The sequence below is a fragment of the Carassius gibelio genome, chromosome B19, assembly GCF_023724105.1.
Source record: "Carassius gibelio isolate Cgi1373 ecotype wild population from Czech Republic chromosome B19, carGib1.2-hapl.c, whole genome shotgun sequence".
Classification (NCBI taxonomy): Eukaryota; Metazoa; Chordata; class Actinopteri; order Cypriniformes; family Cyprinidae; genus Carassius; species Carassius gibelio.
The window spans coordinates 3,036,152-3,055,820 of NC_068414.1; the positions used below are offsets into that span (position 1 = coordinate 3,036,152).

Sequence of the window (19,669 nt, forward strand, 5' to 3'; positions counted from 1 at the left end):
CCAAAAAGTATTTCAGACATGGTCCTGTGCAAATTGGTTGCAAAACATTGCCATTTTACACACAGTTCCCTAAAGCAGTGGTTTTCAAACCTGTCCTGGAGGCACCCCTGCCCTACACATTTTGAATGTTTCCCTCATCTATCACACCTGTTTCAAATCATCAACTCATTGATAGAGACCGCAAGACCTTATTTGGGTGTGTCTAATAAGGCAGACAATCAAACTGTGCAGGGGTGCCTCCAGGACAGGTTTGAGAACCAGTGCCCTAAAGAGACCGACTGGGCATCGATGCAATGCTGCCACAGTCTCTACGTTAGTTAATTTTTTTGGACTCAAAGCTGCCAAAAAGTATTTCAGACATGGTCCTGCGCAAATTGGTTGCAAAAAGTGGTCCCAACGCGATTTGAACTCGGATCACTGGATTCAGAGTGCTAACCATTACACCATGAAACCTTACCTGGAGCAGCCGTTGCTCACAGGGCCACAAAGACTGTCACCAGTGCCAACCTAGTGCTGTTTTTATCTTTTCCTGCGGCAAGAAAGCACACAGGTTCCACCGAGATTCGAACTCAGATCGCTGGATTCAAAGCCCAGAGTGCTGACCATTACACCATGGAACCGAAACTGCTTGTTTGGTGGCCAACTGGGAAACAGATAGCTCCGTGGCAGTGGGGAAGCAGTTATACAGAGAAGTTGGAACCCAGTGATTTTTGGTCACTGGCCCGCCTCAAAAAACGGAAAAGAGTGGGAGATTTTGCCAAAACCCAGGATCGAACCAGGGACCTTTAGATCTTCAGTCTAACGCTCTCCCAACTGAGCTATTTCGGCCACAACAAGCTCCTGCTTAGCAAGCAGGGATTTCAGTGAGATCACCCTACTCTTTGTCACAGGAGAAGAGCAGAGCAGAGATGAGCCCCCAGACAATAAAAACAGCTGGCCAGTACGGGGATCGAACCCGCGACCTTGGCGTTATTAGCACCACGCTCTAACCATCTGAGCTAACCGGCCTCCCTTAGCCATCTGTCTCTACCCGATTGAATAAAAAACTGCCTCAATGTTAGTGAACGCAATGAGACAACAAAGCTTCACGTTTTATCCCTACCAAGGGCTCGTCCGGGATTTGAACCCGGGACCTCTCGCACCCAAAGCGAGAATCATACCCCTAGACCAACGAGCCTTCCTGTGCTGGGCTGAGAAAAAAGAGCTACTGCAGCATCAATAAAAGAAGGAACATGAACTAACGTGGAAGCAATCAAAGACCTCGAGACAGTGTTAAAGGCTAACGAACGCAAGTTGGCCTCTTAACTGACCTAAAAATGTGGCTGTATCTAACATGTAGAGGGATGTTAGGGAGGACAGCTGAAACTGTCAGATGTCACTTAGACCAGCGGTTCTCAATTCCAGTCCTCGAGCCCCCTGCTCTTCAGATTTTGTATGTTTCTCGTATAGCTTCAGACATTTGTTCGATTCAAACGTAAGTGCCCTGAGAAGTGGACATCACATGACATCCCTCCGTGATTCAAGTTCAGAGCGTATGTGTACGTTCAGTTCAAAGTGACTAACACAGAGGTATAAAGAGGTATATGATGTCACACTTGTCCATGTGTGAAGACGTTGCGCAGCGCAAATCCGTGAACCAATGTTCCAAAGTGAAGTAAACTTCGACGGATTTCCCCTGCTCAGGGAGTGGGGAGCAATGAACACTGTGTAGGGACCATGTCAATCGCAAGGAGCTCACTTCTAATGAGCTGATTATCCAAATCAGGTGTGCTAACAAAGAGAGACATGCAAAATATGCAGACCTTTGGGTAGCGAGGACTGGAATGGAGAACCGCTTCCTTATTCTTTAAGTCAGTGTGAGAAAAAGAGGTGAGAAGTTGTCTGCGTGACCCAAGTGATGCAAGGTGGTCTGCATAATACAAGAATCCGCACATGCATACTGGCGTAACAAGACCGAGAAGGTCCTTTAACACAAAAGCTAAATCTCTTTGTTAATTCGACAACACAATCGCGGCCAGTGCAAAGGTGCAAGCCCAGAGGAGGGACGGCCTCTTTGCATCAAGCCGGTCATTCGCAGCTATGCTCGTCATTCTTGAAAGTCCAGGGGAATTCGCTCAAATGGTAGAGCGCTCGCTTAGCATGCGAGAGGTAGCGGGATCGATGCCCGCATTCTCCAAGTTGGCTCCTGCCCTTTTACTCACACATCCCTAAATCAGTGGTTTTCAATCCTGTCCTGGAGGAATCCCTGCCCTGCACATTTTGCATTTCCCCTCATCTAACACACCAGTTTCAAATCATCAGCTCATTAATAGAGACTGCAAGACCTGATTTGGGTGTGTCTAATAAGGGAGACATACGAAATGTTCAGGATAGGGTTCCCTCCAGGAAAGGTTTGAAAACCATTGCCCTAAAGAGACCGACTGAGCACTGACGCAATGCTGCGACACTCCCACGTTAGCTTTTTTTGGGGCTCACAGCTGCCAAAAAGTATTTCAGACATGGTCCTGTGCAAATTGGTTGCAAAACATTGCCATTTTACACACAGTTCCCTAAAGCAGTGGTTTTCAAACCTGTCCTGGAGGCACCCCTGCCCTACACATTTTGAATGTTTCCCTCATCTATCACACCTGTTTCAAATCATCAACTCATTGATAGAGACCGCAAGACCTTATTTGGGTGTGTCTAATAAGGCAGACAATCAAACTGTGCAGGGCAGGGGTGCCTCCAGGACAGGTTTGAGAACCAGTGCCCTAAAGAGACCGACTGGGCATCGATGCAATGCTGCCACAGTCTCTACGTTAGTTAATTTTTTTGGACTCAAAGCTGCCAAAAAGTATTTCAGACATGGTCCTGCGCAAATTGGTTGCAAAAAGTGGTCCCAACGCGATTTGAACTCGGATCACTGGATTCAGAGTGCTAACCATTACACCATGAAACCTTACCTGGAGCAGCCGTTGCTCACAGGGCCACAAAGACTGTCACCAGTGCCAACCTAGTGCTGTTTTTATCTTTTCCTGCGGCAAGAAAGCACACAGGTTCCACCGAGATTCGAACTCAAATCGCTGGATTCAAAGCCCAGAGTGCTGACCATTACACCATGGAACCGAAACTGCTTGTTTGGTGGCCAACTGGGAAACAGATAGCTCCGTGGCAGTGGGGAAGCAGTTATACAGAGAAGTTGGAACCCAGTGATTTTTGGTCACTGGCCCGCCTCAAAAAACGGAAAAGAGTGGGAGATTTTGCCAAAACCCGGGATCGAACCAGGGACCTTTAGATCTTCAGTCTAACGCTCTCCCAACTGAGCTATTGCGGCCACAACAAGCTCCTGCTTAGCAAGCAAGGATTTCAGTGAGATCACCCTACTCTTTGTCACAGGAGAAGAGCAGAGCAGAGATGAGCCCCCAGACAATAAAAACAGCTGGCCAGTACGGGGATCGAACCCGCGACCTTGGCGTTATTAGCACCACGCTCTAACCATCTGAGCTAACCGGGCTCCCTTAGCCATCTGTCTCTACCCGATTGAATAAAAAACTGCCTCAATGTTAGTGAACGCAATGAGACAACAAAGCTTCACGTTTTATCCCTACCAAGGGCTCGTCCGGGATTTGAACCCGGGACCTCTCGCACCCAAAGCGAGAATCATACCCCTAGACCAACGAGCCTTCCTGTGCTGGGCTGAGAAAAAAGAGCTACTGCAGCATCAATAAAAGAAGGAACATGAACTAACGTGGAAGCAATCAAAGACCTCGAGACAGTGTTAAAGGCTAACGAACGCAAGTTGGCCTCTTAACTGACCTAAAAATGTGGCTGTATCTAACATGTAGAGGGATGTTAGGGAGGACAGCTGAAACTGTCAGATGTCACTTAGACCAGCGGTTCTCAATTCCAGTCCTCGAGCCCCCTGCTCTTCAGATTTTGTATGTTTCTCGTATAGCTTCAGACATTTGTTCGATTCAAACGTAAGTGCCCTGAGAAGTGGACATCACATGACATCCCTCCGTGATTCAAGTTCAGAGCGTATGTGTACGTTCAGTTCAAAGTGACTAACACAGAGGTATAAAGAGGTATATGATGTCACACTTGTCCATGTGTGAAGACGTTGCGCAGCGCAAATCCGTGAACCAATGTTCCAAAGTGAAGTAAACTTCGACGGATTTCCCCTGCTCAGGGAGTGGGGAGCAATGAACACTGTGTAGGGACCATGTCAATCGCAAGGAGCTCACCTCTAATGAGCTGATTATCCAAATCAGGTGTGCTAACAAAGAGAGACATGCAAAATATGCAGACCTTTGGGGAGCGAGGACTGGAATGGAGAACCGCTTCCTTATTCTTTAAGTCAGTGTGAGAAAAAGAGGTGAGAAGTTGTCTGCGTGACCCAAGTGATGCAAGGTGGTCTGCATAATACAAGAATCCGCACATGCATACTGGCGTAACAAGACCGAGAAGGTCCTTTAACACAAAAGCTAAATCTCTTTGTTAATTCGACAACACAATCGCGGCCAGTGCAAAGGTGCAAGCCCAGAGGAGGGACGGCCTCTTTGCATCAAGCCGGTCATTCGCAGCTATGCTCGTCATTCTTGAAAGGACAGGGGAATTAGCTCAAATGGTAGAGCGCTCGCTTAGCATGCGAGAGGTAGCGGGATCGATGCCCGCATTCTCCAAGTTGGCTCCTGCCCTTTTACTCACACATCCCTAAATCAGTGGTTTTCAATCCTGTCCTGGAGGCATCCCTGCCCTGCACATTTTGCATTTCCCCTCATCTAACACACCAGTTTCAAATCATCAGCTCATTAATAGAGACTGCAAGACCTGATTTGGGTGTGTCTAATAAGGGAGACATACGGAATGTTCAGGACAGGGTTGCCTCCAGGAAAGGTTTGAAAACCATTGCCCTAAAGAGACCGACTGAGCACTGACGCAATGCTGCGACACTCCCACGTTAGCTTTTTTTGGGGCTCACAGCTGCCAAAAAGTATTTCAGACATGGTCCTGTGCAAATTGGTTGCAAAACATTGCCATTTTACACACAGTTCCCTAAAGCAGTGGTTTTCAAACCTGTCCTGGAGGCACCCCTGCCCTACACATTTTGAATGTTTCCCTCATCTATCACACCTGTTTCAAATCATCAACTCATTGATAGAGACCGCAATACCTTATTTGGGTGTGTCTAATAAGGCAGACAATCAAACTGTGCAGGGCAGGGGTGCCTCCAGGACAGGTTTGAGAACCAGTGCCCTAAAGAGACCGACTGGGCATCGATGCAATGCTGCCACAGTCTCTACGTTAGTTAATTTTTTTGGACTCAAAGCTGCCAAAAAGTATTTCAGACATGGTCCTGCGCAAATTGGTTGCAAAAAGTGGTCCCACCGCGATTTGAACTCGGATCACTGGATTCAGAGTGCTAACCATTACACCATGAAACCTTACCTGGAGCAGCCGTTGCTCACAGGGCCATAAAGACTGTCACCAGTGCCAACCTAGTGCTGTTTTTATCTTTTCCTGCGGCAAGAAAGCACACAGGTTCCACCGAGATTTGAACTCAGATCGCTGGATTCTAAGCCCAGAGTGCTGACCATTACACCATGGAACCGAAACTGCTTGTATGGTGGCCAACTGGGAAACAGATAGCTCCGTGGCAGTGGGGAAGCAGTTATACAGAGAAGTTGGAACCCAGTGATTTTTGGTCACTGGCCCGCCTCAAAAAACGGAAAAGAGTGGGAGATTTTGCCGAAACCCGGGATCGAACCAGGGACCTTTAGATCTTCAGTCTAACGCTCTCCCAACTGAGCTATTTCGGCCACAACAAGCTCCTGCTTAGCAAGCAGGGATTTCAGTGAGATCACCCTACTCTTTGTCACAGGAGAAGAGCAGAGCAGAGATGAGCCCCCAGACAATAAAAACAGCTGGCCAGTACGGGGATCGAACCCGCGACCTTGGCGTTATTAGCACCACGCTCTAACCATCTGAGCTAACTGGCCTCCCTTAGCCATCTGTCTCTACCCGAGTGAATAAAAAACTGCCTCAATGTTAGTGAACGCAATGAGACAACAAAGCTTCACGTTTTATCCCGACCAAGGGCTCGTCCGGGATTTGAACCCGGGACCTCTCGCACCCAAAGCGAGAATCATACCCCTAGACCAACGAGCCTTCCTGTGCTGGGCTCAGAAAAAAGAGCTACTGCAGCATCAATAAAAGAAGGAACATGAACTAACGTGGAAGCAATCAAAGACCTCGAGACAGTGTTAAAGGCTAACGAACGCAAGTTGGCCTCTTAACTGACCTAAAAATGTGGCTGTATCTAACATGTAGAGGGATGTTAGGGAGGACAGCTGAAACTGTCAGATGTCACTTAGACCAGCGGTTCTCAATTCCAGTCCTCGAGCCCCCTGCTCTTCAGATTTTGTATGTTTCTCGTATAGCTTCAGACATTTGTTCGATTCAAACGTAAGTGCCCTGAGAAGTGGACATCACATGACATCCCTCCGTGATTCAAGTTCAGAGCGTATGTGTACGTTCAGTTCAAAGTGACTAACACAGAGGTATAAAGAGGTATATGATGTCACACTTGTCCATGTGTGAAGACGTTGCGCAGCGCAAATCCGTGAACCAATGTTCCAAAGTGAAGTAAACTTCGACGGATTTCCCCTGCTCAGGGAGTGGGGAGCAATGAACACTGTGTAGGGACCATGTCAATCGCAAGGAGCTCACCTCTAATGAGCTGATTATCCAAATCAGGTGTGCTAACAAAGAGAGACATGCAAAATATGCAGACCTTTGGGGAGCGAGGACTGGAATGGAGAACCGCTTCCTTATTCTTTAAGTCAGTGTGAGAAAAAGAGGTGAGAAGTTGTCTGCGTGACCCAAGTGATGCAAGGTGGTCTGCATAATACAAGAATCCGCACATGCATACTGGCGTAACAAGACCGAGAAGGTCCTTTAACACAAAAGCTAAATCTCTTTGTTAATTCGACAACACAATCGCGGCCAGTGCAAAGGTGCAAGCCCAGAGGAGGGACGGCCTCTTTGCATCAAGCCGGTCATTCGCAGCTATGCTCGTCATTCTTGAAAGGACAGGGGAATTAGCTCAAATGGTAGAGCGCTCGCTTAGCATGCGAGAGGTAGCGGGATCGATGCCCGCATTCTCCAAGTTGGCTCCTGCCCTTTTACTCACACATCCCTAAATCAGTGGTTTTCAATCCTGTCCTGGAGGCATCCCTGCCCTGCACATTTTGCATTTCCCCTCATCTAACACACCAGTTTCAAATCATCAGCTCATTAATAGAGACTGCAAGACCTGATTTGGGTGTGTCTAATAAGGGAGACATACGGAATGTTCAGGACAGGGTTGCCTCCAGGAAAGGTTTGAAAACCATTGCCCTAAAGAGACCGACTGAGCACTGACGCAATGCTGCGACACTCCCACGTTAGCTTTTTTTGGGGCTCACAGCTGCCAAAAAGTATTTCAGACATGGTCCTGTGCAAATTGGTTGCAAAACATTGCCATTTTACACACAGTTCCCTAAAGCAGTGGTTTTCAAACCTGTCCTGGAGGCACCCCTGCCCTACACATTTTGAATGTTTCCCTCATCTATCACACCTGTTTCAAATCATCAACTCATTGATAGAGACCGCAATACCTTATTTGGGTGTGTCTAATAAGGCAGACAATCAAACTGTGCAGGGCAGGGGTGCCTCCAGGACAGGTTTGAGAACCAGTGCCCTAAAGAGACCGACTGGGCATCGATGCAATGCTGCCACAGTCTCTACGTTAGTTAATTTTTTTGGACTCAAAGCTGCCAAAAAGTATTTCAGACATGGTCCTGCGCAAATTGGTTGCAAAAAGTGGTCCCACCGCGATTTGAACTCGGATCACTGGATTCAGAGTGCTAACCATTACACCATGAAACCTTACCTGGAGCAGCCGTTGCTCACAGGGCCATAAAGACTGTCACCAGTGCCAACCTAGTGCTGTTTTTATCTTTTCCTGCGGCAAGAAAGCACACAGGTTCCACCGAGATTTGAACTCAGATCGCTGGATTCTAAGCCCAGAGTGCTGACCATTACACCATGGAACCGAAACTGCTTGTATGGTGGCCAACTGGGAAACAGATAGCTCCGTGGCAGTGGGGAAGCAGTTATACAGAGAAGTTGGAACCCAGTGATTTTTGGTCACTGGCCCGCCTCAAAAAACGGAAAAGAGTGGGAGATTTTGCCGAAACCCGGGATCGAACCAGGGACCTTTAGATCTTCAGTCTAACGCTCTCCCAACTGAGCTATTTCGGCCACAACAAGCTCCTGCTTAGCAAGCAGGGATTTCAGTGAGATCACCCTACTCTTTGTCACAGGAGAAGAGCAGAGCAGAGATGAGCCCCCAGACAATAAAAACAGCTGGCCAGTACGGGGATCGAACCCGCGACCTTGGCGTTATTAGCACCACGCTCTAACCATCTGAGCTAACTGGCCTCCCTTAGCCATCTGTCTCTACCCGAGTGAATAAAAAACTGCCTCAATGTTAGTGAACGCAATGAGACAACAAAGCTTCACGTTTTATCCCGACCAAGGGCTCGTCCGGGATTTGAACCCGGGACCTCTCGCACCCAAAGCGAGAATCATACCCCTAGACCAACGAGCCTTCCTGCGCTGTGCTGAGAAAAAAGAGCTACTGCAGCATCAATAAAAGAAGGAACATGAACTAACGTGGAAGCAATCAAAGACCTCGAGACAGTGTTAAAGGCTAACGAACGCAAGTTGGCCTCTTAACTGACCTAAAAATGTGGCTGTATCTAACATGTAGAGGGATGTTAGGGAGGACAGCTGAAACTGTCAGATGTCACTTAGACCAGCGGTTCTCAATTCCAGTCCTCGAGCCCCCTGCTCTTCAGATTTTGTATGTTTCTCGTATAGCTTCAGACATTTGTTCCATTCAAACGTAAGTGCCCTGAGAAGTGGACATCACATGACATCCCTCCGTGATTCAAGTTCAGAGCGTATGTGTACGTTCAGTTCAAAGTGACTAACACAGAGGTGTACAGAGGTATACAGAGGTATATGATGTCACACTTGTCCATGTGTGAAGACGTTGCGCAGCGCAAATCTGTGAACCAATGTTCCAAAGTGAAGTAAACTTCGACGGATTTCCCCTGCTCAGGGAGTGGGGAGCAATGAACACTGTGTAGGGACCATGTCAATCGCAAGGAGCTCACTTCTAATGAGCTGATTATCCAAATCAGGTGTGCTAACAAAGAGAGACATGCAAAATATGCAGACCTTTGGGGAGCGAGGACTGGAATGGAGAACCGCTTCCTTATTCTTTAAGTCAGTGTGAGAAAAAGAGGTGAGAAGTTGTCTGCGTGACCCAAGTGATGCAAGGTGGTCTGCATAATACAAGAATCCGCACATGCATACTGGCGTAACAAGACCGAGAAGGTCCTTTAACACAAAAGCTAAATCTCTTTGTTAATTCGACAACACAATCGCGGCCAGTGCAAAGGTGCAAGCCCAGAGGAGGGACGGCCTCTTTGCATCAAGCCGGTCATTCGCAGCTATGCTCGTCATTCTTGAAAGGACAGGGGAATTAGCTCAAATGGTAGAGCGCTCGCTTAGCATGCGAGAGGTAGCGGGATCGATGCCCGCATTCTCCAAGTTGGCTCCTGCCCTTTTACTCACACATCCCTAAATCAGTGGTTTTCAATCCTGTCCTGGAGGCATCCCTGCCCTGCACATTTTGCATTTCCCCTCATCTAACACACCAGTTTCAAATCATCAGCTCATTAATAGAGACTGCAAGACCTGATTTGGGTGTGTCTAATAAGGGAGACATACGCAATGTTCAGGACAGGGTTGCCTCCAGGAAAGGTTTGAAAACCATTGCCCTAAAGAGACCGACTGAGCACTGACGCAATGCTGCGACACTCCCACGTTAGCTTTTTTTGGGGCTCACAGCTGCCAAAAAGTATTTCAGACATGGTCCTGTGCAAATTGGTTGCAAAACATTGCCATTTTACACACAGTTCCCTAAAGCAGTGGTTTTCAAACCTGTCCTGGAGGCACCCCTGCCCTACACATTTTGAATGTTTCCCTCATCTATCACACCTGTTCCAAATCATCAACTCATTGATAGAGACCGCAAGACCTTATTTGGGTGTGTCTAATAAGGCAGACAATCAAACTGTGCAGGGCAGGGGTGCCTCCAGGACAGGTTTGAGAACCAGTGCCCTAAAGAAACCGACTGGGCATCGATGCAATGCTGCCACAGTCTCTACGTTAGTTAATTTTTTTGGACTCAAAGCTGCCAAAAAGTATTTCAGACATGGTCCTGCGCAAATTGGTTGCAAAAAGTGGTCCCACAGCGATTTGAACTCGGATCACTGGATTAAGAGTGCTAACCATTACACCATGAAACCTTACCTGGAGCAGCCGTTGCTCACAGGGCCACAAAGACTGTCACCAGTGCCAACCTAGTGCTGTTTTTATCTTTTCCTGCGGCAAGAAAGCACACAGGTTCCACCGAGATTCGGACTCAGATCGCTGGATTCAAAGCCCAGAGTGCTGACCATTACACCATGGAACCGAAACTGCTTGTTTGGTGGCCAACTGGGAAACAGATAGCTCCGTGGCAGTGGGGAAGCAGTTATACAGAGAAGTTGGAACCCAGTGATTTTTGGTCACTGGCCCGCCTCAAAAAACGGAAAAGAGTGGGAGATTTTGCCAAAACCCGGGATCGAACCAGGGACCTTTAGATCTTCAGTCTAACGCTCTCCCAACTGAGCTATTTCGGCCACAACAAGCTCCTGCTTAGCAAGCAGGGATTTCAGTGAGATCACCCTACTCTTTGTCACAGGAGAAGAGCAGAGCAGAGATGAGCCCCCAGACAATAAAAACAGCTGGCCAGTACGGGGATCGAACCCGCGACCTTGGCGTTATTAGCACCACGCTCTAACCATCTGAGCTAACCGGCCTCCCTTAGCCATCTGTCTCTACCAGATTGAATAAAAAACTGCCTCAATGTTAGTGAACGCAATGAGACAACAAAGCTTCACGTTTTATCCCTACCAAGGGCTCGTCCGGGATTTGAACCCGGGACCTCTCGCACCCAAAGCGAGAATCATACCCCTAGACCAACGAGCCTTCCTGTGCTGGGCTGAGAAAAAAGAGCTACTGCAGCATCAATAAAAGAAGGAACATGAACTAACGTGGAAGCAATCAAAGACCTCGAGACAGTGTTAAAGGCTAACGAACGCAAGTTGGCCTCTTAACTGACCTAAAAATGTGGCTGTATCTAACATGTAGAGGGATGTTAGGGAGGACAGCTGAAACTGTCAGATGTCACTTAGACCAGCGGTTCTCAATTCCAGTCCTCGAGCCCCCTGCTCTTCAGATTTTGTATGTTTCTCGTATAGCTTCAGACATTTGTTCCATTCAAACGTAAGTGCCCTGAGAAGTGGACATCACATGACATCCCTCCGTGATTCAAGTTCAGAGCGTATGTGTACGTTCAGTTCAAAGTGACTAACACAGAGGTGTACAGAGGTATACAGAGGTATATGATGTCACACTTGTCCATGTGTGAAGACGTTGCGCAGCGCAAATCGGTGAACCAATGTTCCAAAGTGAAGTAAACTTCGACGGATTTCCCCTGCTCAGGGAGTGGGGAGCAATGAACACTGTGTAGGGACCATGTCAATCGCAAGGAGCTCACTTCTAATGAGCTGATTATCCAAATCAGGTGTGCTAACAAAGAGAGACATGCAAAATATGCAGACCTTTGGGGAGCGAGGACTGGAATGGAGAACCGCTTCCTTATTCTTTAAGTCAGTGTGAGAAAAAGAGGTGAGAAGTTGTCTGCGTGACCCAAGTGATGCAAGGTGGTCTGCATAATACAAGAATCCGCACATGCATACTGGCGTAACAAGACCGAGAAGGTCCTTTAACACAAAAGCTAAATCTCTTTGTTAATTCGACAACACAATCGCGGCCAGTGCAAAGGTGCAAGCCCAGAGGAGGGACGGCCTCTTTGCATCAAGCCGGTCATTCGCAGCTATGCTCGTCATTCTTGAAAGGCCAGGGGAATTCGCTCAAATGGTAGAGCGCTCGCTTAGCATGCGAGAGGTAGCGGGATCGATGCCCGCATTCTCCAAGTTGGCTCCTGCCCTTTTACTCACACATCCCTAAATCAGTGGTTTTCAATCCTGTCCTGGAGGAATCCCTGCCCTGCACATTTTGCATTTCCCCTCATCTAACACACCAGTTTCAAATCATCAGCTCATTAATAGAGACTGCAAGACCTGATTTGGGTGTGTCTAATAAGGGAGACATACGAAATGTTCAGGGCAGGGTTGCCTCCAGGAAAGGTTTGAAAACCATTGCCCTAAAGAGACTGACTGAGCACTGACGCAATGCTGCGACACTCCCACGTTAGCCTTTTTTGGGGCTCACAGCTGCCAAAAAGTATTTCAGACATGGTCCTGTGCAAATTGGTTGCAAAACATTGCCATTTTACACACAGTTCCCTAAAGCAGTGGTTTTCAAACCTGTCCTGGAGGCACCCCTGCCCTACACATTTTGAATGTTTCCCTCATCTATCACACCTGTTTCAAATCATCAACTCATTGATAGAGACCGCAAGACCTTATTTGGGTGTGTCTAATAAGGCAGACAATCAAACTGTGCAGGGCAGGGGTGCCTCCAGGACAGGTTTGAGAACCAGTGCCCTAAAGAGACCGACTGGGCATCGATGCAATGCTGCCACAGTCTCTACGTTAGTTAATTTTTTTGGACTCAAAGCTGCCAAAAAGTATTTCAGACATGGTCCTGCGCAAATTGGTTGCAAAAAGTGGTCCCACAGCGATTTGAACTCGGATCACTGGATTCAGAGTGCTAACCATTACACCATGAAACCTTACCTGGAGCAGCCGTTGCTCACAGGGCCACAAAGACTGTCACCAGTGCCAACCTAGTGCTGTTTTTATCTTTTCCTGCGGCAAGAAAGCACACAGGTTCCACCGAGATTCGGACTCAGATCGCTGGATTCAAAGCCCAGAGTGCTGACCATTACACCATGGAACCGAAACTGCTTGTTTGGTGGCCAACTGGGAAACAGATAGCTCCGTGGCAGTGGGGAAGCAGTTATACAGAGAAGATGGAACCCAGTGATTTTTGGTCACTGGCCCGCCTCAAAAAACGGAAAAGAGTGGGAGATTTTGCCAAAACCCGGGATCGAACCAGGGACCTTTAGATCTTCAGTCTAACGCTCTCCCAACTGAGCTAAAGCTGGGGAACAATTGTCTGTATAAGAAGGGGGGGAAGAGGGGAGAGAGAGGAAGAGAAGCGCGAGAAATTCAGGAAATCGTAGGTTCGAATCCACGCTGTCACATAAAGTTATGCGTGTATTTGTTAAAAATCGTAAATCGATTGTTTCGTGTCCAAGTTTGATTTTAAAAGTAATGTATTTGAATTTAATTATTGTTTCATTTCTAAGATTGATTTTGACAGTAATGTTTTTGATTTAATAATTCTTTCGTTTCTAAGATTGATTTTTATTTTATTCTCATTATCATTATCATTAGTCAAAGTGCATTTATTAAGGCAATCATTTCCTGTGGCAGTAGGGACAAAATAACCTCCTTATTACGGCATTCACACTTTATTGTATCATATTACTTACTGCAAAGCTACACGTGACACTGAATTTAACTGTAAACTGAATGTCATTACATTCAATAAAACAAATAAATACAACACACCAGTCAAAGAGAAATATATTTATTAACTATATACATATTTAAAAAAATGTAGGAAAAGTACTAAATTCAATATAAAATTAAGAATTTTAAGTGCACACGCTATATAAAATAAGTACAAAAAAATATATAAATATATACATCAAAATCTACACATTTTGGTATTTTACTTTATACTGCTTCCTCTACACATAAACCTTTCTATAATAATAATAATAATAATAGTTTAACTTTATTTAATATGTATATATATTTCCATATGTATTATAGTGTATTCACATACATACCCACATGTTTATAATAATAATAATAATAATAATAATAATACAAGATAAAAAAAAGTGCACAGTATAACTCTTTAACATTAAATATGGCTGGAAGATAAAAAACAGAACAGATCCAACCAAGAGAACAAAATGAATGTATCACACATAAATAAATGAGTTATCTTCTCATAATCTGTAACCACTGCTCCTTTGTAATTGTTTCTTTATTAGGGCAATATATTTTGCCTTTGTACTGGCTATGGCCAGTTTCTTGAGTACGAAATTGGCCACACTTTCTGCACGAATTTGCTTTTACAGTGCGATTGTACGATCGTTTGGTTGGAGTGGCTGTGTCATTTGCAGGTGGCTCAGAGGAAATTGCTCCAGGGTTAATGGTGGAAAATGGGGCTGGGCAGGGCACCAGAAACATCTGAGACACAACAGGGGCAGTGGGTGTGTCAGGAACCAATGGGTGTGGTGCTGTCGGCCTGGGACAAATTGTCCTTAGCTGGCTGGACGTGGCTGAACGCTGAGGGTGTACGGCTGATGGCCAGATTGAAGTTGCTGTGGCAGATGTACAGGTAGCTGAGGGCGCAATCTTTCTAAACTTTGTCTTTGCCTGTCCAGCTGTGTCTGGTGGCATCTGGTAGGTATGCAACTGGTGGCTATATTGTGGAGGCACAACAGGCTGTACTCGTGCTGGAGGCAAAACATCCAAAGCCACTGGACGTGCCTCTGGAAGGTCCAGCCCTTGCAACAGCAAGGAGACCTCCTGACCCTTTAAACGGTTATTGTGCCATGTCGTAAGGGTCCTCTGATTTACCTCAACTAGCTGAAGGGTTGTGTCACTCATCACCGTTCCATTGCTCAGGATTAGCTGCCGAATTTTTCTGTAATCACGAAGAATGAGATCCCATCTAGACAGACATTCTGTCCGCTGTTTCTTGGGGCTTCGGTGGATGTTACATAACCTTATGAAAATCATTTCAACAAGGCGACAGCAATTAGGCCACTGTGCTGGAGAGCCGCTAGAACCCAAAACACACCTTTTTGTGCTGTCGACACCAGGAGTGAAGACAGCTTTCTTTTTTGGGGACCTAAAACGTCCTGTAAGTAGCCTGTCTTGATGACGAGCAGCATACACCACCCTGTCTTTATCAAATTTGTCCAGGTTCTGCCACAGACCCACAATGGTCGCAACTTGTTGGTTGGTAAGTGTGAGGCTTGTCTGTGTGCGCAGCTCCACCAGACACTCTGCCAACGCATCCACCCGGTCCATTCCAGGAATGCAGTGTTCGTCAACAGCCTGGAAATATATAACTGTTGGTTAGGTATTTACATGCTGTTAAGTAAGTTTACTGCTTAATGGCAGATAACTAAATGAGTGACAATTCGTATAGAAAAGGAAATTTTACCATTGCTGGGGGCACTGGTGTATCTAAAGGATCCTGGACACTGGGTACTGGTGCAGCTGAAGGAGCCCGGACTCTGAGCAGTGGTGGAGCCTGGACACTGGGCAGTGGTGGAGCCTGGACACTGAGCAGTGATGCAGCTACACTGGGCACTGGTGCAGCTGAAGGAGCCCGGACTCTGAGCAGTGGTGGAGCCTGGACACTGGGCAGTGGTGGAGTCTGGACACTGGGCAGTGGTGCAGCTACACTGGGCACTGGTGCAGCTGAAGGAGCTCGGACTCTGAGCAGTGGTGGAGCCTGGACACTGGGCAGTGGTGGAGCCTGGACACTGGGCACTGGTGCAGCTGAAGGAGCCCGGACTCTGAACAATGGTGGAGCCTGGACACTGAGCAGTGATGCAGCTACACTGGGCACTGGTGCAGTTGAAGGAGCCCGGACTCTGAGCAGTGGTGGAGCCTGGACACTGGGCAGTGGTGGAGTCTGGACACTGGGCAGTGGTGGAGTCTGGACACTGGGCAGTGGTGGAGTCTGGACACTGGGCAATGGTGGAGTCTGGACACTGGGCAGTGGTGGAGTCTGGACACTGGGCAGTGGTGGAGTCTGGACACTGGGCAATGGTGGAGTCTGGACACTGGGCAGTGGTGGAGTCTGGACAATGGGCAGTGGTGGAATTTTGACACTGGGCAGTGGTGCAGCTGTAGGAGCCTGGACACTGGGAACTGGTGCAGCTGGTAGAACTGGTGGACCTGAAAGGACTAAGTCATCTGATGCCACAAGATTTGCCACTGTGGCTTCCTCTCCAAAGAAATCAATGAAACCCTCATCCTTTTCCACTTGCTCCTCCACATCTATCTCCTCCAGCAATTGAGAGGTCCTATCAGAGGTAGGGCACATGTCCTCCAGGGGCTGACTATTCTGCCTCAACAAGTACTGTACTCCAATGAGCTCCCCTGAGGAAATATTTGTAACAGGAAACATTTTTAATGGAAATTATGCAGAAAGGTTTATTTAGAAATGCAGTAAATATTTTGTTGTCCACTTCTGTATGAACAATATATATCTAATTCAGAGGGTATCATAAAAAGACAGGATTACTCTATATTCTACTATGTATTTTATTTTCTGCCCTGAAACCTAGAACACAGAATAATGTATAAATATTCTGGTAGTATAATTTTTCTCTGATATGTCAAAATTACATTATTATTGTCCAAAAGCACTTGTAATTTTACCAAAAACATGCTACATCATGAGCTGCATTTATCAAAATATTTTTACCTGTGTATACTGCAGGTGGAGTGAAGCTAGGGACCAATTTCCTGCCATACAACTTATTGTAGTTCTCATTGACAGAGTAAACCAGCTCCCCTGTGTAAGAGCGCAGAGTTGAACCTCCATCTGCAACAGCAGCTTCAGCCCGGTCCTGATTCCAGCGTAATAAACCTTCCAGGAGATAAATCTGGAAGTTCAGGCTGTTTGCGCTGTTCCCTAGAAAAAGAAATAGAAAGCCAAATATTGCTTTGAGAAAATGCAAAACATAAAATTTAATCTGCAAATATCTTGATAAACAGGAATTAGTGGCAAAATGTGGTATATTCTGACATGACAAACCTGGAATAAATCTGTTTAGGTGGCAGTGAAATGATTCCAGGGATGTGGAGCCTCTGGCACAACGATAAGTTTTTAGAACCACCCCACCCTTGCTTGTAGTTCCAGTTTCAGTATAGAGCGGCACATTTGGAGGGTCTTGGATACAGGTGATGTGCCGCCTCTGGACATTCCAGATGTGCTGCATTCTCACACTGTCAAGTAGAGGAACACCAAGAGCATCATTCCCCTTGCCACCCATGAGCTCTCTGATGAGCATATCAAGGAGGCGGAAAGTGGTTTCTTCTCCCCGTGTTCTCCTCCTGCAGTGCTGGAGCAGCTCAGCTTTAGTTAAATGATGGTCCAGTTCTGCCTCCGACAGAGTAGGCCAGCCCTGTTGGATGAGTTGCTCCCTTTTGGCCTGTCTCAGCAGAGTGAGATCCCCTGCATCCCACTCAAAAATACAGGATGACAGCCTTGCCATAAAAGTAGGGTACAACTGGTGGGCGTCAGTGGTGCACCCTACTGCCAGACGTCGCATAAAATGCCAAATGTCTAGGCGGACGATGACATCTGGCCAGCCGCTGAACCGCCTCTTCAATTTAGTCTCTCCCACTTTCTTGCAACAATCACAGTCCACATAAATGATAGTGGGAGGATCAACACCAGCACTCCGGTATCGCTCCATGAGCCCTGCAGCCATGAGGTCTAACCCAGCCCCTTCATTCGCAGTCAGGACACTCATCAGCACCTGACCTATCTCATTGCCCACTGAGGTAAGCCACTGTGCTGTGCCTTTCGCAGGCCCGCTCAACTTCTTGGTGATCTGAAAGAAACAATAAGCATAGCAAATAATACAACATGCATCCAAATCAGTTACACTGAAAAAAATAAAGCTCTCTTGGTCTAACAATACATTATAGATAAGGGTACAGTCAATTAAGCAGCTTATCTGACCTTCTTAGTTGAATCCATTTTTAAGATTGATCCATACGTGGATGTTATGCTGGCCTTTATGTGATCGAGCCTGTTGAGAATGTCCTGACTATATACAGTGAGGAGCCATTTGTAGCTGGGTACTGAAGCAAGTGGTGGTGGCTCCTGGAAGTGCAGCGGATGCAGGCCACGATTATCAAAAAAGGCCACACACTCTGATGTGTACCGAAGCGCACGTTTCAACCACTCCTCACTGTGGTTCTCTCTCAGCTGGCCGATGATCCTCACTGGGCCATTCCCCATGCCCCTCTCACGCAGCAAGCGAAGAACCCGAATGTCACAGGCATACCTTGGAAAAAAGCATTCATTTAAGTATCTTATTATAAGGTATCTAATTATTGTAGGAAATATTTATCAGAAAGGGTAGCACATAAGTGAAAATGACTGCAAAATAATTACTTGCGTGTGAGGATGACCCTGAATTCAGATCGATGGGCCAGGTCCAACTGCTGCAGCACAGCTTGACTCCAGGACAGATAGCTGGTTCTACACCTGGTGCAGATCAGGGTCTCTGTCACCAGGTTGTAGTATCTGTCAATGTCTAACACCTGTCGTACCCTCCTGTGCAGTCCACCACCACACAGCTGTTGCCTGGCACAGGCAGGGTTAGTACACTGGAGCCGCACCTTCCACAGCTTATATGGCATCCAGAGCAAGAGACGCTGTGAAAAAAACCTATCAGGTGTTGGAGCTTGGTGGTACAACAGGGCTGGTGGTGGGGGGTGATACCACAACTGTAGGTTTTCACGCAGCTCCAGCTTTCCCTTTGCACCAACCCTAAAAAGTGCTTCTGACACCCACTTCTGGTCTTGCTGTGGCATTGTCTGTGGCCACAGAAGGGGGAGATCTTCTGGCTGAGATGAGACCTGCTGATATTATAAAAAACACTGGTTTAAATAAAAGCTAAGAGAGCATTAAATGATGAAGACATGTATATATTTTGAATGAGATCTTACTGGGCTCCTCACAACAGTATTCTCAGAAACAGTTGATGGCGTTGCTGTTTTTTTGATGCGTTGTGAACTCTGAGGTGGAGGAAGGAAGAAGGAAGAGGAGGACTGGATGACGGGCTGATGAGGTTTGGGGGATGGAGGAGGATGAGGATCAGAGGGTGGACATGAAACTGTAGCTGAACTGGAGTGCTCTAACATCTGTGGAGTCAAACATTATGAATAATTTATTAAGGGGATTGCCATGTTTTTAATACATTAAAATTACATAGTGATAAAGTCATGATGACATTATAAAAGTCTTGATGTCTTTTAATATTAACCTGAGAGGTTTTCCTCTGGGTGCTCAAATTAGGTTTTGCTGCTGCCACATGTGAGCCTCCAAACCTTGACTTTTCAAACTAAAAAGATTTGTCATGGTTAGTGATAACAAAACCCTAACACTATAGTTAAAGGTTGAGATGTTTCAGTATCTGCAGTGATGCATGCAATAGTGTGGTCTGCTTACCATTGACAATGTCAGTTTAGGTCTCTTTGCAGGACATGACACATCGCTGACAGAGGGTGTGCTTTGGGCCGGGGTGCTCTGTGATGCTTCCCCTGTGACTGGTGGATGAACCTGTGACACATGCATAAAGTACAAAACAGTCTTCCTAATGTGATTTTAGATATAAAGACACATTGATGTTGCAAACACATCTATCTATTTATGCAACTTG

At 46.7% G+C, this 19,669-nt stretch overlaps 24 non-coding genes across 24 annotated transcripts; 3 read left to right on the forward strand and 21 right to left on the reverse strand.

Moving 5' to 3' along the window:
- Positions 1-548: 548 nt before the first annotated feature.
- On the reverse strand, positions 549-620 carry trnaq-uug (transfer RNA glutamine (anticodon UUG)). The gene has a single exon. It is a non-coding gene; the product is annotated as a tRNA-Gln (tRNA).
- A 135-nt stretch (positions 621-755) lies between these two features.
- On the reverse strand, positions 756-828 carry trnaf-gaa (transfer RNA phenylalanine (anticodon GAA)). The gene has a single exon. It is a non-coding gene; the product is annotated as a tRNA-Phe (tRNA).
- Positions 829-934: 106 nt separating this feature from the next.
- trnai-aau (transfer RNA isoleucine (anticodon AAU)) lies at positions 935-1,008 on the reverse strand. The gene has a single exon. It is a non-coding gene; the product is annotated as a tRNA-Ile (tRNA).
- A 97-nt stretch (positions 1,009-1,105) lies between these two features.
- On the reverse strand, positions 1,106-1,177 carry trnap-ugg (transfer RNA proline (anticodon UGG)). The gene has a single exon. It is a non-coding gene; the product is annotated as a tRNA-Pro (tRNA).
- Positions 1,178-3,033: 1,856 nt separating this feature from the next.
- Positions 3,034-3,105, reverse strand: trnaq-uug (transfer RNA glutamine (anticodon UUG)). The gene has a single exon. It is a non-coding gene; the product is annotated as a tRNA-Gln (tRNA).
- A 135-nt stretch (positions 3,106-3,240) lies between these two features.
- On the reverse strand, positions 3,241-3,313 carry trnaf-gaa (transfer RNA phenylalanine (anticodon GAA)). The gene has a single exon. It is a non-coding gene; the product is annotated as a tRNA-Phe (tRNA).
- A 106-nt stretch (positions 3,314-3,419) lies between these two features.
- On the reverse strand, positions 3,420-3,493 carry trnai-aau (transfer RNA isoleucine (anticodon AAU)). The gene has a single exon. It is a non-coding gene; the product is annotated as a tRNA-Ile (tRNA).
- Positions 3,494-3,590: 97 nt separating this feature from the next.
- trnap-ugg (transfer RNA proline (anticodon UGG)) lies at positions 3,591-3,662 on the reverse strand. Its single transcript has one exon. It is a non-coding gene; the product is annotated as a tRNA-Pro (tRNA).
- Positions 3,663-4,588: 926 nt separating this feature from the next.
- trnaa-agc (transfer RNA alanine (anticodon AGC)) lies at positions 4,589-4,661 on the forward strand. Its single transcript has one exon. It is a non-coding gene; the product is annotated as a tRNA-Ala (tRNA).
- Positions 4,662-5,518: 857 nt separating this feature from the next.
- trnal-uag (transfer RNA leucine (anticodon UAG)) lies at positions 5,519-5,590 on the reverse strand. The gene has a single exon. It is a non-coding gene; the product is annotated as a tRNA-Leu (tRNA).
- Positions 5,591-5,725: 135 nt separating this feature from the next.
- On the reverse strand, positions 5,726-5,798 carry trnaf-gaa (transfer RNA phenylalanine (anticodon GAA)). The gene has a single exon. It is a non-coding gene; the product is annotated as a tRNA-Phe (tRNA).
- A 106-nt stretch (positions 5,799-5,904) lies between these two features.
- Positions 5,905-5,978, reverse strand: trnai-aau (transfer RNA isoleucine (anticodon AAU)). The gene has a single exon. It is a non-coding gene; the product is annotated as a tRNA-Ile (tRNA).
- A 97-nt stretch (positions 5,979-6,075) lies between these two features.
- Positions 6,076-6,147, reverse strand: trnap-ugg (transfer RNA proline (anticodon UGG)). Its single transcript has one exon. It is a non-coding gene; the product is annotated as a tRNA-Pro (tRNA).
- Positions 6,148-7,073: 926 nt separating this feature from the next.
- Positions 7,074-7,146, forward strand: trnaa-agc (transfer RNA alanine (anticodon AGC)). The gene has a single exon. It is a non-coding gene; the product is annotated as a tRNA-Ala (tRNA).
- An 857-nt stretch (positions 7,147-8,003) lies between these two features.
- On the reverse strand, positions 8,004-8,075 carry trnal-uag (transfer RNA leucine (anticodon UAG)). The gene has a single exon. It is a non-coding gene; the product is annotated as a tRNA-Leu (tRNA).
- Positions 8,076-8,210: 135 nt separating this feature from the next.
- trnaf-gaa (transfer RNA phenylalanine (anticodon GAA)) lies at positions 8,211-8,283 on the reverse strand. Its single transcript has one exon. It is a non-coding gene; the product is annotated as a tRNA-Phe (tRNA).
- Positions 8,284-8,389: 106 nt separating this feature from the next.
- On the reverse strand, positions 8,390-8,463 carry trnai-aau (transfer RNA isoleucine (anticodon AAU)). The gene has a single exon. It is a non-coding gene; the product is annotated as a tRNA-Ile (tRNA).
- A 97-nt stretch (positions 8,464-8,560) lies between these two features.
- Positions 8,561-8,632, reverse strand: trnap-ugg (transfer RNA proline (anticodon UGG)). The gene has a single exon. It is a non-coding gene; the product is annotated as a tRNA-Pro (tRNA).
- Positions 8,633-9,568: 936 nt separating this feature from the next.
- On the forward strand, positions 9,569-9,641 carry trnaa-agc (transfer RNA alanine (anticodon AGC)). Its single transcript has one exon. It is a non-coding gene; the product is annotated as a tRNA-Ala (tRNA).
- An 857-nt stretch (positions 9,642-10,498) lies between these two features.
- Positions 10,499-10,570, reverse strand: trnaq-uug (transfer RNA glutamine (anticodon UUG)). The gene has a single exon. It is a non-coding gene; the product is annotated as a tRNA-Gln (tRNA).
- Positions 10,571-10,705: 135 nt separating this feature from the next.
- Positions 10,706-10,778, reverse strand: trnaf-gaa (transfer RNA phenylalanine (anticodon GAA)). The gene has a single exon. It is a non-coding gene; the product is annotated as a tRNA-Phe (tRNA).
- Positions 10,779-10,884: 106 nt separating this feature from the next.
- Positions 10,885-10,958, reverse strand: trnai-aau (transfer RNA isoleucine (anticodon AAU)). The gene has a single exon. It is a non-coding gene; the product is annotated as a tRNA-Ile (tRNA).
- A 97-nt stretch (positions 10,959-11,055) lies between these two features.
- Positions 11,056-11,127, reverse strand: trnap-ugg (transfer RNA proline (anticodon UGG)). The gene has a single exon. It is a non-coding gene; the product is annotated as a tRNA-Pro (tRNA).
- A 1,866-nt stretch (positions 11,128-12,993) lies between these two features.
- trnaq-uug (transfer RNA glutamine (anticodon UUG)) lies at positions 12,994-13,065 on the reverse strand. The gene has a single exon. It is a non-coding gene; the product is annotated as a tRNA-Gln (tRNA).
- Positions 13,066-19,669: the final 6,604 nt, after the last annotated feature.